Here is a 13,670-nt window from a genome sequence, read left to right as displayed (position 1 = left end):
AACGTGTTTAAGAAATATATTGTAATGGCGCGATTATTTGAAAATATTTATTTTACAATGGTTTTAATTATAAAGTAATTGAAACTTAGGAGATACATAATTGTATATGCTCACGAAATTGTAAATTTGTGTATTAATGAACAATATTTTCAACATAATTCATATTTACGTGATAATTATTATTTATTTATGGTGGTTCATCCAATGGTTCTGCTCTGCCAAGTCCAGCACAGCCAGCAGCACCAAAAATTATTTCTTGTTCATTTCATTCTCAAACATCAATAAAGGTAGTATATTATCCATTTTTGAATTAAATTTGTTTAAGATACGTCCAATTTATCGTTGAACGATAAGTATAATAAATCAACAAAAACAACGAATCTCGTTTTAGGTTAGGTTCATACATAGAACAGGTGGGAACACAAAAAAACCAACTATGAAAGTGTCAAACGGAAAAATACCATTCACCAGACTAAACGTAGTTTTAAAGCGCTGCAACATAGCTGTTTAGTTGAAACTTAAACCGATTATTTCTGGTGAACGCAGCCTATGGCCTCTCTTAAAATTTTGTAATGGAAAATTTTACCCCTCCAGGAAGACATTGTACTATGTTCATAGAATATCTTGTGGTAACTTTCCACCCATAATTTAATCGGATAGATGTTCACGGAATAGAACGGTAGTACCTATATTCCTGGAATGTTTTGTGTTGTTAGGATTAAACTTTTATTTTATTTATTCTTGAATATTTCCTATTGTTAAACATTGTAACCAATAATTTACAAATAAGATTTTCATTACATTACATAAAATCAAAAACATGTTTTGGATATTAAACTATATAGTTTGTTTATAATTGTAATAATTGTAGGTATATACAATTTTGAATTAAGATTTAATCTTTTCGATTTACACTACAGTAAAACCTGTGTTACCGGCCCCCTGTACTAACGGTCAGTTTAAAAATTCCCCAAACTAATTACAGTAAAACCTGTCAGTAACGGCCACTAAAAATGAAAAAGCTATTGGCCGATATAGAAAGGTGACCGGTATTGCCAGTTTTTGTAGTCCAGATATAATTGGTTTGGGGAATATTTAAACCGGCCGTTAGTACAGGTGGCCGATTTTATCAGGTGGCCAGTAACACAAGTTTTACTGTATATCTAGACTACAAAAACTGGCAATAACGGCCACCTTTCTATATCGGCCAATAGTTCTTTCATTTTAGTGGCCGTTACTGACAGGTTTGAATGTATTTCATTAACGTAAAGTTAACGCGTAAGTTAATATTTTATTGAATTATTTTGCTATTTGATCCCGTAATTGGTATAATGTGTCCAATATAATATATAAGCGTTCATAAAACGTCCGTATTTCGTCCAGTATGGACGTCCAAAGGACGTTCAACGTCGGACGTCCAAAGGACGTCCATATTTATTCCGTCCGAAGGACGTCCAACGTCGGACGTCCAAAGGACGTCCATATTTATTCCTTCCGAAGGACGTCCAACATGGGACGTCCAAAGGACGTCCGTTTATAGTCCATGGACGTAAGGACCAAAAATGGACCTATTTTGGACGTCCAAAGGACGTCGTGTGCTATTAGGGGAATAACTAAATATGTTCCTACCTTTATCCATTTTTCAACGGGTTTATTAGTATACCCCAAACTATTAAGCTGGGTAGCAAGAGATTCCCACTTATTTCTTACTATATGTTTGGCATTGGGACCCGAAGCTCTTCCAAAAACCATTTCAGGGTTAGATTCAAATGCATCTAATAAAATTTCCCACTGTTTTGGGGTTGGTCTAGTTGACATTGTTATTTCAATTTTTAAATCAGCCGTAACAACAATCCGCTGGGAGCGTTAACTTGACAAAATAGGTCACGTGCACGTGGTACACTCTGACTGAAATTTTGGGGGACGACCTTATGTGCAGGGTTACCATGTCTAGGGATTTTCCCCGAATCTAGGGATTTTTTGAAGCTTTTGGAGCTCTGGAGGGATTTTTTTTGGAATCTAGGGATTTATTAAACTGTGCTGGCGCCATTTTTTGTTGCTATTTAATATCTTTTTGTTCAAATATTATTATTATTGTCATTATTTATTGTTCCCTGACATAAATATTCCTAAGTAAACATTAAAACATTACCTAATCAATGATTAAAGTGGATTAAACATAGTGTTTTATAGGTTATAAATTAAATTGACAGCTATCATCTGTCAATTTCTTCTTTTTTAGGTCAAATTAATACGATTTAGGGATTTCTAGGGGAAATTGAAGCTCCCGTCTAGGGATATTCTGAAATTTCATCTGGCAACCCTGACCTACATTCGCCGTAGCGTAGTCGTACGTATTCGTACGGTTCACGGTGCCGGCTATCGCAGCAGGGTTACCATGTCTAGGGATTTTCCCCGAATCTAGGGATTTTTTGAAGCTTTTGGAGCTCTGGAGGGATTTTTTTGAAATCTAGGGATTTATTAAACTATGCTGGCGCCATTTTTTGTTGTTATTAAATATCTTTTTGTTCAAATATTACTATTATTGTCATTATTTATTGTTCCCTGACATAAATATTCCTAAGTAAACATTAAAACATTACCTAATCAATGATTAAAGTGGATTAAACATAGTGTTTAATAGGTTATAAATTAAATTGACAGCTGTCATCTGCCAATTTCTTCTTTTTTAGGTCAAATTAATACGATTTAGGGATTTCTAGGGGAAATTGAAGCTGCCGTCTAGGGATATTCTGAAATTTTATCCGGCAACCCTGCTTATGTGTATTCCTTATGGGTGATTTACAAAAACAAGAGATTTTTTAAAATTTAACTATTGATTTTGTGCTAATGTATCAATACATTAATAGAAATTTACTATAAATACTCTATATGGTAGAAAATGTCTGATATACTACATAAATATAATTTCGATATTCAAATTTAGGAAGAGATTTTGAGGTTAACAGCCGAAATGTGAGGTTGCGACTGATCATTTTGTAAACAAAAGTTGAAAAGACAAGCAAAAGGGTGAACTTTTGTAAACCATTCTATTTTTTATAATAAAAATGATAATTTGCTTTGCCCCGGACTGTAAACACTATAATGAAAGATGGTTATGTAGATTCTTTATGTTTACAAAGGATCTAGTTGAAAAAAAGAGGTAGATTTCATTACTAAGTAAGAAAATATAGTGATAGTAAAGAACTGAATTTATCCCTTTATTACTATTGACTCACAGACGGAAAGATAGGGAACCATTCTTTAGTTTGCTGGTGCCACTTTGTGAATTCTGACCAACAAAATGAACCAACATTTTTAGAGCATATCAAGCCAAAGGTTTTTTTGATGGAGAATTAACCTTTACATCTAAATTAAAAGAGTAAAGTAAGTAATTTTACTTGTGTTGAAATATCTATTTCAATGTTTTAGCATGCCAATCAGCTGTTCTCTAGAATTTATTTTCAGAGACCCTTTTATTTGCTGTGTTCATTTTCTTATTAATATGATATTTATTATTCAGTCAATTTATAATAATATGTTCTTTGTCCGCCCGGTATATAAATTTTCAATTTTATGATAATGTAGATAGTGATGCTAGATTCAAATTTCAAAAGTTATTTCCATTATCTCAAATAGTATTTATTGAGAAAATACTGTTAGTTTGCCATTTTCATTTTAAATTGTTATATTTACAGTAAAACAGTCATTCTTTTTAGATTATTGTAGCCTAAGTTTATTAGTCTTAACCCTCTAACTGGCAAGAGGTCACTGAGGGTCCCTTCACTTAATATTTATTTAAACTACAGGTAAAATTAATATAGCCACAAACTGTTTTGAATCTTCTTCTCTAGTTCTTCTAGAGACGTTTCAAACGCATTCTAAATTCATTACATCATATAATTACATTTCTGCCTCAGTTTTGTGCGACAGGTTGAGGTGAATGCAGAACAAATATCTCTCGTTAATTTCTTTTTTCGAAGTAAAATTTTGATACTGCAAGTACTCTGAATTTAGTGCAAACATTTTATTATGAATGGTTTACAGCTTCGAGTTTCACTATATATTGGAATTATTACAAAACAAATATTCTGAGTGTGGATAAATAACGAAAATAGAAAGGGTTCCTCAGGGACACCTTGCACGTTTATTTGAAGTTTCGTCTCAATTTATTGTGTGTGGTTGTGCTATTATTTTCAAAGATTTGATCACTTATTTGTAGGTATATTTTGCTTCTTGAAATGGCATTCAATATCAACTTGAGAAAGAAACAGTTTGATTTGTTGGTAATGACCGAAGATGAAATCCAAGAACTTATGGATTCTGTTGAAACTGATTGGAAAAAAGCAAAACATCCCATTGATGACATTCGCGGTGACAGTATTGATCACTTTCCACTTTAGCTCAGCAAAGAGGATGGTAAAAAAATGTAAATTTTGCAATGTGTTGAAAATTCAATGTATGTGTAGCAAATGTGATATTCATTTATGTTGTTCTAATGCCAAAGACTGTTTTTATAATTGTCCCATAAAAATAGTTTACACCTATTCTGTTCTGTTTGTTTATTTTAGTAAAAACCGCTCAAATCAATGTTCCGTTCAACCTTTATATTTTTCACTTAAACCGGCAAGGGGCACCTGAGACCCCTTTACTTGATTTTACCTGGGAGCCAAACAAAAATTGATAATTAAATTTTAATAGCATTTCTAGGTTTCTAAATACCTACATTATTAAACTTGAAAAATATACCCAGCTAAATAGAATAATTTTTAGAATCTTGCCAGTTAGAGGGTTAATAAAAATACCTACCTAGTCATTGTCTGTTGTATATTGATCTTAGGTAAATTCTCTTGCTCATATAAATACCATGCTGGTCCCATTCAGGTTCATTTGTAGACTCAAAGTAGGTGAAACCTAAAGAGACCTAGTTAGTAAGTAGGTTTTCTGATTTTATTGATTAATTTTCGAATTAGGTAAAGAAAATATTTTTGGGGTATTTATTTTCCGTGAATGCTAATTCATTGATATATCAGCAGTTGTGTTAAACAATAATAATTATTTTCAAGTTTGATTTATTAGTTGGAAAATTTGTTAATTTTAAAGAAATATTTGGGATTCAATTAATTTAAAAGAGAATTGTTTTTTCTGATTAAGGGGTATTTAAGTTAAATCATTTTAGTTATAACTTTAGTTCAAAAGTCACTTGTAAATTTTTCTGTACTGTTGACAAGGAATATTATAGTTTTGTAGACTTGGGTGGTAGCGACCCTTCATAAATTTGTGCTGCAGGTTGTCTACATCTCTATTTCTCTTCTAGGCAGGCAGGAGAAGGGCATGGCTCTAACCCTCAACAATGAGCATTACAGAAAATTAACAGTTCCCTAGGTAACCATCCACTGAAAATCTTAGAAGAATAATAGAGCCCCCAAGGCAACCATAAGAGTAATTGTTGACATTACCGCAGTTCATCAGGTAACCATATTGTCTTATTTGGACCTACCATCTGACCCCTACTGAAGATCATAAAGAACTCAAGACAGCACCTTAAGAAGCCTTCAGACCATCAGCTAAGATCCTTAATAAAATATATAGCTGGCCTGTAAACATAGACAGACTATTTTTATATAAAGTAACATCATAAATTCTAAAATGTAGATCTTGAATTGTGACCATAATAAAATGAGAAAATAAAGCATTTATACTGAAGTTCATTCCTTTTTACTGATGCAGAACAGAATACAAGGACCTTAAAAGTTTCATGCTCACTGTGTTGATGTTGGCAATGTTATGTTAAAGTTGTTTCTTGGCTCAATGTTGGCACTTGGAAATGAATTGAATATTTCATCATCAATATGATCACAACTATTGAAATTTTGCAGAAATCAAATTCAAAATGTGGAAAATGAAACATTAGTCAGTACTTTCCAGGAGTCCTTACCAAAACCCAGTACCTCTCGTTGCAAGTCCACCTACTTCCCCAGTGAGAAGTGAAGAAGAAAGTCACGACCAATGAAGCTACTCAGATTCCTGTGGTTGCAACTATGGAAGGTGAAAATTACTTTTTGAGGGACATAGAATGTCAAAGAACCTCAGGAAGCAGTAGATAGTGCAAAGAAGTTGTCTTCTTGTTTTTCATTTTTGTGCTTTATACTGGTTTGCCATGCAAAGATATATTTACAAGTACCTATGTGTTTATAGGAGTTAATGGATTTATGCCAATTAAATTATTATCAATATTGGGCTGTGGTCAATATAAACTAAATCTTGTGAATGAATTTTCTACACCTGTTATACACCCTACATGAAATATTATTTAAAAATATTATGAAGGACAATCCCAGCAGGAATAAAAATAAACTATTTATGCCAACATGTTTCAAAAATTTTATAAGTTGTAAAATATTTTTAGACTGCACAGAAATCTATTGTATCCAACCAAAAAATAGGAAAAACTTATAGAAATATTTTAAAATGTCTAATTGGAGTGACTCCCAATGGAGTAGTTACTTATGCAAGTAAGATTCAGTGTTTGACAAGAAAATACTGAATTGAAGTAAAAAATTGTGGTATATTAGAGCAGATGGTATCAGGTGACTTAATAATTACTAATAAATGATTTTTAGTTTCCCATTTGCTTCCTCAATAAACAATAATTATATTGTTGTTTATATTACTGAATAGAGAATTGAATAACCTTTCAAATGAGCTAACACGTGACCTATAGTCTCATTTAAAAAATCATCAATTACGTCATCACGCCCAGTTGAGTTTAATATACAGTCGAACCCGCTTATTGGAATAGCCTTATGCAAGGCAAAAGTATTCATATGAGATATTCTAATAACCGATCACTGGTGGCTAGTAGAAACGTTTCGGGACCTCAAATTTCTATTCCTTAAACCGAGAAATTCTAATAAGCGGGTTCAACTGTACCACCTTTTTTAACAACTGCTCAATTTACACCACAACACTTGCTAAAACAAGAATACATGTAAGAAAAATCATAGCATGTGATTTGACTTTAAAACAACTACCACCAGCAATGATGAGAAGAAAATTTACATGTTTAGTGACCATAGTAAATCACGAGAAAAAACTCAACGTTGCTATCCCAGTATGGTAAGCATTTGATCCTGCATTTAGTTTACTCTCAGAATTAACACCAAAATCTGATTTTATAATACATGTATGATATTTTAAAATATAAATGATGATCTATCCTTGATATGTTGTTTACTTACTAATCGTGGCATTTTCTTTCTATTTATTCCCTCTTTTAATTTGGGTAATCACATCCTAATGCATTCTGCTGAGGAATTTGCAACGCAATTGGTTTCAGTAACATAATTAGAGCAGCTTCTTTGATTTTTCTGTTTTTACCATTCATATTATTGAAATAAATATTGTTGAATCAATGAGTGTATGAATTAATTCAATGAGTGAGTTAATTAGTTTCAAGTAACATTATAAAATTAAAACTTTAAAATTAAAAGTCTTTCTACACATATCTGCTAAATAAAGATATTAATATTCTCTTTTTGCTATCTTCAATACGTATAATGTTTAGATACACAAAATAAACAAAAAAATATTTTAAAGTGTTTTATTTCCACATGAAAATGCTATAAATACAGTGGAACCTCGATTATCCGTCTCTCCATTAACCGTCACCTCTGTTAACCGTCAGGGTACATACAGACGTTGTATTGATTACATAAGCAAAAATTTTAATGTAAAAAAATAAAAAAAGTTAATTTGATTTGTGATGAGGACACAAACGGCTATTTATTGCTGACAGATAAAGGAATCATTGAAATGGCAACAGGCGGACCAAACAGATTCAGAAGCTGACACAGATTTGATTGTAGATATGTTGATGAACCTCTTGTAACTGACAAAGATTTGCCTCAATAACCTAGAGAAGCTGCATCGCACGTGCAATAATTCATCGAGTGGTATTCTCAACAAGAAGAAGCCAATAAAGTAGATTTCATGTGATCTTACACTGATTAAGAAATTCAGCCGTCGCAAAATGTGAAGCAACAGTAAAACAAACAAAAGACTTCAGAATATTTTAAATTGATTCGATTGTACAACACAAATCCCTCTTATATTGTCAAACAAAACATACAAATGAAATTTGAAAGTTGTACTACGAATTTTTAATTTTTTTTTAATGTTCTGTTAACCGTCTTTTCGATCATCCGTCATACCCTTGGTCCGGTGCCCTGACGGATAATCGAGGTTCTGCTGTATACTTATTTATTCAAATAAAATGTTTTTAATAATATTATATTGTTTTCCCAGAATCTTTCGACACTGACATCATACATGATCGATTCTGAAGGCATTAATATCACTAAGTGGCACACCTTCCTTTTTGTTAAATTTGCCTTGAATTTGGTTGTATTAACCGCACTTTGTGTTCAGTACTACTTGTATTTTTTTTTTCATTAACATATACGATATAGTTTCTATAATACATATCATTAACCAAAGATTTTTTGGACTCCCTCAACTTGTAAAGGCACTTGGTGTTGATGGTAGTCATCTTCACATAATCCATCAGGGCTGCCTCCAATAAATCCACACTTATCTAACCATATTCCTATAGAAATCTTTGAAGAGTTCATTTCAATAACTTTTTTAGCACTGCGTTCATTCAATCGATTAAACCTGCAATTAAAAAGAGTTTATTTCAATAATTTTTTTGCACTGTGTTCAATTAAACCTACAATAATTAAAATATTAAAAATAATAACAAATAACCTTAACTTTTTTCAAGAGTGTTGAAATTTAGTATTACAGTTAAACCTCTGTTAACCGAAACATCGTTTAACCGAAACGGCTGACAGTTTTAATAATTTCATCAATAAAAGTAAATTTTTATCGGAAACAATTTGATGTTAATTTGTCAACATTGCTTTCATACAACTAAAGATTGCAATTAATATTAAACATATTACAAAATCACCTCATAGTGTTTTTAATACCAACTTTGACCAAGAATATACTATGTAATTTGATACAAGAAGAATACAAAAACAATGTTATTTTTAACCGAAATTTTTGTTATCCGAAACTGCCTCCCCCCCCCCCCCCCCCATTAATAGGTTTTACTGTAATAATCAAAATTAGGTAATTAAAAATAGGAAAAAGTTTTTATAAAAAAAAATACCTCCAAACTCCAAGGCTGAAAAAGAAAAATCGAGAAAATGGATTTTGTACGCAATATTCAACAACTTAATGGAGAAATGGACTGGCCAATGTGGAAAAGTAAAATGCACGAGACATTGAACTACCATGAAGGCTGCTTAGATGTGATAGATGGCAAGTTAGTGAAACCTGAACCTATTACAGGAACAGCAACTGAAGCTGAAAAAAAGTGTATAAAGCCAAAACTGATTTTTATAGAAAAGCAAATAGTAACGCAAAAAGTCTGATAACTAGTGGTATCAGTGACATTTATCAGATTTAGACGGTATCAGAATTATGGACAAAGAATTGACTCTTGATCCTTGGCTCTCTCTTAAGCAATAGTTTGAAGCCTCTTCCAAAAATCAGTTGTTTAAACTTTGCTGATATTTCTTTTCTTTATTGGGGAATGTTGGAGATGATGTGTGATGTGTCAACACACATTGCAAAGTTAAAACAAATTTTCAATGAGCTAAATAACAGACTTGAAATGAAGGAACTAAGTAAGAGACCAGATGTAATGATTACATGCAAAATTCTACATATTTTACCTAGTCAGTATGAAAGCTTCAAGTCTAGTTGGATGCTATTAACTAAAGATAAAGACAAAACTCTTGATGAACTAATTTCTCAACTATGTACATTTGAAATAAATTTTACCAAAAATGATTGTAACAATAACAATTCAGAAGCTCTAGTGGTTGACGACAAACCAAACAAACCCATTACATCCAATCGTTTCTGCAATTACTGTAAAAATAAAATGCGTCAAACTTTGCAGAAAATGGATAGCAGATGGAAGACATTCAAAAACAAAGCCACAATTCTGCCAAGAAAATGCTAACAATATCAAGAAGCATATGCAGTTTCAGAAGAAGCATAGTCATAGTCATACTTTATTGATCCTTTAAGTCTTTAAGACATTCAAAATAAATGTATAGGATACGTCACTACAGAATTCAGTATAAAAAAATATTATTGTGTATAATACAATATTCAATATTACCATATGAGGTAAATGAAAATATTTTTATTAAATTAATCAAGATATTTGATAAATAAATAAATAAAATGTTATTTGGAGTTAGAGAAACGTGGATATGTCAGTTAATTGGTCGAATACCTTTATTCATTGAATAAACTACTATTTGTAGTTGGTAAAACCAGCCAATAGTTATTTTAGTGTGACATATAATAATTTTAACAAAAACATCATTATTATAATGTAATAAACAATAATGAAGAGATTTAATTTTCATTACCTGTTTAAAGTAGCATCTGGATTAATTATCTTTGGTTTGTAATCCTTTGGAAATATTGTTGGTACATAACTGGGATGAGATCATTTGATGTCATATTTCCAACAAAATGTGCACTGCATATTCTATCAGTATGTCTTGGAATCCAGTTCGCTCCATATAGACTAAAATAAATCCAATGTATTAATAAATATAAGGGTAAATAATAAAAATAAAGGTAATTTTACCCTTTGGTTGCCACATCCGTTTAAAGTAACATGAATGGACACACTGCAGTACCTAATGTCACACATATAAAAAACAAAAAATGCAATAGCTGCAGGTAGTATTTTAAAGATAGTCACTCACACATATCTAAATAGTTAGTGGTGTGTAGGAAAGAATATTAGTAAAACTTATTAAAATGCGGCACGGTGTACAGCAGTGTCGACATCGGAGGGTTAATAATAATTTAATATAATACAATTGTAATTTGATATAATTTAAATGATATACATGCAGTATACATAGATAAAAGTAAGGTTAACAACGTACTTTTGTTTCCGAATAGCTTTAATCCATTTATTTCTTTTGTCTATCCTCATTTTGGGTTTAGAGTTTAGGAAAACGAAAGAATTTCACCACTATTTCTCCATGTAAGCAAACAATCAATTACTGCACAGAACCGTGATGAGGCATTTTAAAAGAAAATAAGCCTACAAACTACTAATTAAAGCTAATTAGACTCTAATTACAGTCTAATGTATTTGCTACAAGTACATTAATTATAATCCAAATCAGACAACACTTTTTTCTATGAACGACTGAATAGATTTTTATGAAATTTTCCGCGTGTATTTGACCGGACCGAGAATAGGTTGTTATGTATTTTTCATATCCGTACGTCGTAACGGGGGCTGCCCCCCTAAAATATTTTTTTATTTTTTTGATCAAACTGTTTTTTCTTAATTTTATGTGATGTGGAAGGCAAAGGTAAATACAACCCTAAATTTTCACTTTTCTATCTTCGACCGTTATTTTTTAATAGCCATCTAAAATTTTGCATCTTATATATAAAAATCTATTGCTGTGCGTTACTCTCGCTAAAACTCGAGAATGTGTGGACCGATTTGGCTAATTTTGATGTTGAATTATTTGTGGAAATTCAGGGAAGGTTTATACGGTTTTATATTGTCATTTTATTAGCCACCAAAATTTTTACAGCTATATGTATAAAATGCTCTTTTTACAGTGTTTGTTGCCATACTCCTCCGAAACGACTTGACCGATTTTTATGAAAGTTTGCAAGTGTACTCGACCGGACCGGGAGTAGGTTTATGTCTATATTTTATACCTCTACGTCATAAGAGGGTTGCGTGTGACGTCATAACTCTCGCAATAAGGACGTGAAAAATACGAAATTAATTCGGTGTACTCCTTGCAATTATACTCCTTGAATTACGAACAGAACCTTACTAAATTTTTTTTCTAGCTCAATCGGTGTCCAAAACACAATATCTTAAGCCTTAGAAATATTCTGAGGACAGAAGAAGAACGAGCAACAAATTTCATCGAAGAAAAGTGCAACTGTTTAACTTTTGGACTTAATTTGGGCAAAATATGAATTTCTTAATTTTTCGAAACTTTCAAAAAATATCTCTACCGAACTTTTCTGACGAACGGCAAGGAGAAGAAAAGTTCTGAGCACACGAAAAGAACAAGCAGCAAATTATAAAATTTTATTTAATTTTAATTAATTTTGTTTCATTTTATTAAATTTTAATTATTTTTATTAGATTCTATTATTTTTTTTTAATTTTATTTTTTTTTAAATTTATTTATTATTTTTATTTAAGTTTATTCAGTTTTATTTATTTTTATTAACTTTTATTCAATTTTATGAAATTTTGTTTCATTTTATTTAATGATATTTAATTTTAATTTCATTTTATTTTTCAACACTTATATAGTTGGACAACCCCGAACCCAATTATAAATACAGGGTTGTTTTGAATGTAAATAAAATAAAGCTGTTATATTCTTTATAAGAAAAACAAATTTAAGATTGCAACTATTGCACTGCAAACTTTTTCTAACTAAATTTTATTACTTCAAACATTATGTGTAATTCATTAAAAATAATAATAAAAACTCATTCACATCGAGCATTTTTTGTTTATTAATTACGAATTCCTTTTGTTTATTTTAAGTTTATTGTTTACAAAAGTTTGTTCTTATCTATTGAGGCAGTACGAAGTCTGCCGGGTCAGCTAGTAATAAATATATTATTTAAGACAGTAAATAAAAGATCTCATTCGCATGTTCGATTATTTATATAAGTGAAATTCAAAATATACTTGAAATACCTAATTGTAAAGCATTATAATAGCAAGGTTTTAAATACAAAACATCAATAATATGTATTAGTTATATAAGACAATGGGAATGTAGCAATTTTACATCATTATTTGAAATTTCTTTAATAGAAGGTTTGTTCAAACGCCAATTTTGAGTTTTTTCTTAACCTAATTTCCTTTGTTTAGTAGGTAATATTGTTATTGCGCGGAATATTTCTATTTTCCTCTAGTACTATTATTGATCTGCTTCCTTCTGCATTTAGCACAGCTTCAATGAACGGTTAAACGTTTTGTTTTATTTCATTCTGTCATTGAGGAAATTAGATCAATTTGAGCACATATCAAGCCAGTTTTTTAAATGTAATTTTTCTTTGTCTAACTTGTCATCATGCATTATCACCATCTTCAGTTTTCTTAATATGTTAACTAAATCCTGTATTTTATTTTCAGAAGTAGATTCTTAAATTATTAGGGCATTGATATCAAAATAAACTTTATTGTGTAAGTAATGATTTATAGCGGGTACCACTTAATTTTACATACTCATAACAACACCACACATTTGGGCACATTTTGACGAAAAAGTGATGAAAGTAAAACATCAAACCACTCCAGTTTCAGCAACTAATATAATAAATTACCTACCCACTTAAATTCTAGACAAGAAAATCGTGTGAAATTTTAATCATGTGCTTTAGGTGAATTATTAATAAAAAGATTTAAAATAAACAGCTTAATACATATTTCATTTTCTCTCTGGTAAAAAGATTATTGCTTTTGTCCTCTTTCAACCATCTGGACATTTGGTCTTCTTAACTTTCATAAGTGGTCAGCCGACACCCGCTGCGCCGATGTTCCTAAAGTCTTTGTTTTCAATTGT

At 31.0% G+C, this 13,670-nt stretch overlaps 2 long non-coding RNA genes across 2 annotated transcripts; one reads left to right on the top strand and one right to left on the bottom strand.

Annotated features, from left to right (window-relative positions):
• The first annotated feature begins 2,762 nt into the window (after positions 1-2,762).
• Positions 2,763-5,706, top strand: LOC126878863 (uncharacterized). The gene is made up of 3 exons (XR_007695840.1): positions 2,763-3,387; positions 4,223-4,931; positions 5,318-5,706. It is a non-coding gene; the product is annotated as an uncharacterized LOC126878863 (long non-coding RNA).
• A 1,883-nt stretch (positions 5,707-7,589) lies between these two features.
• Positions 7,590-11,160, bottom strand: LOC126878860 (uncharacterized). The gene is made up of 3 exons (XR_007695837.1): positions 10,989-11,160; positions 10,458-10,618; positions 7,590-8,676 (listed from the first exon to the last, which is right to left on the bottom strand). It is a non-coding gene; the product is annotated as an uncharacterized LOC126878860 (long non-coding RNA).
• Positions 11,161-13,670: the final 2,510 nt, after the last annotated feature.

Source organism: Diabrotica virgifera, chromosome 1, assembly GCF_917563875.1.
Source record: "Diabrotica virgifera virgifera chromosome 1, PGI_DIABVI_V3a".
NCBI classification, from domain to species: Eukaryota; Metazoa; Arthropoda; class Insecta; order Coleoptera; family Chrysomelidae; genus Diabrotica; species Diabrotica virgifera.
Note: the sequence above shows the minus strand (reverse complement) of the source record. Positions and strands in the feature narration are given on the sequence as shown.